Raw genomic sequence first — 1,342 nt, forward strand, 5'->3', positions numbered from 1 at the left:
CAGACTCACTCTGTCACACAGGCTGGAGTGCAGTGGTGTGATGTCGGCTCACTGCAACTTCTGCCTCCTGGGTTCAAGCGATTCTCCTGCCTCTGCCTCCCACGTAGCTGGGATTACTGGCATGTGCCACTACATCCAGCTAATTTTTGTACATTTATTTATTTATTTATTTAGATGGAGTCTTGCTCTGTCGCCCAGGCTGAAGTGCAGTGGCACGATCTCAGGTCACTGCCACCTCTGCCTCCCAGGTTCAAGCAATTCTCCTGACTCAGCCTCCTGAGTAGCTGGGATTACAGGTGCTTGCCACTATGCCTGGCTCAGTTTTGTATTTTTAGTAGAGACAAGGTTTCACCACGTTGGCCAGGCTGGTCTCAAACTCCTGACCTCAGGTGATCCACCCTCCTCGGCCTCCCAAAGTGCTGGGATTACAGGCGTGAGCCACCACACCCAGCCTAATTTTTGTACTTTTAGGGGTTTCACCATGTTGGCCAGGCTGATTTCAAACTCCTGACCTCAAGTGATCTGCCCGCCTCCACCTCCGCCTCTCAAGGTGCTGGGATTACAGGCATGAGCCACTGTGCCCGGCTGATTTTTTCCAATATCAAAGGAATCACCAGGGTCTTCCCTTTCTTTTGATTCATTTATTTTCTTGGTTCTGAAATATTTTTTTAAATATGGAATGCTTCATGAATTTGTGTGTCATCCTTTCACAGGGACCATGCTCATCTTCTCCATGTCCTGTCAATTTTAGTACGTGTGCTGCCGAAGTGAGCACTGGTTCTGGATTGATTGATTTGTTTATTTTTGAGATGGGATTTCACTGTGTCTCCCAGGTCGGAATACAGTGACATAATCATGGGTCACTGCAACCTTCACTTGTTAGGGCTCAAGCAATCCTCCCGCCCGGGCCTCCCAAAGTGTTGAGATTACAGGCATGAGCCACTGTGCCCAGCCTGGAATGTTTAACTGCTCACTTTGATGCCTGGTTTTGGTTGTACTGGACACTCCCACTTCTTTTTTCTTTAAAAATTACTGGTTTGTTCAGCTCCTTAAAAGGATCTTTGGTGTTTTATACATCAAAATATGTGAGGCCAGGCATGGTGGCTCAGGCCTGTAATCCCATCTGTTTGGGAGGCCAAGGTGGGAGGATCACTCTAGGCCAAGAGTTTGAGACCAGACTGGGTAACATAGTAAAACCCCCATCTCTACAGGAAAAAAAAAAAAAAAAAAAAAGCTGGGTGTGGTGGTGCAAATCTGTAGTCCTAGATAACTTGGGAGGCTGAGGCAGAAGAACTACTTGAGCCTGAGAGTTTGAGGCTGCAGTGAGCTTTGATCATGCCAC

General features: G+C 47.5%; 1 non-coding gene across 1 annotated transcript; it reads right to left on the reverse strand.

The window, feature by feature from the left end:
- Nucleotides 1-668: 668 nt before the first annotated feature.
- On the reverse strand, nucleotides 669-775 carry LOC112621859. Its single transcript, XR_003118796.1, has one exon. It is a non-coding gene; the product is annotated as a U6 spliceosomal RNA (small nuclear RNA).
- Between the last annotated feature and the right edge of the window lie 567 nt (nucleotides 776-1,342).

This window comes from Theropithecus gelada, chromosome 3 (genome assembly GCF_003255815.1).
Source record: "Theropithecus gelada isolate Dixy chromosome 3, Tgel_1.0, whole genome shotgun sequence".
Lineage (NCBI taxonomy): Eukaryota > Metazoa > Chordata > Mammalia > Primates > Cercopithecidae > Theropithecus > Theropithecus gelada.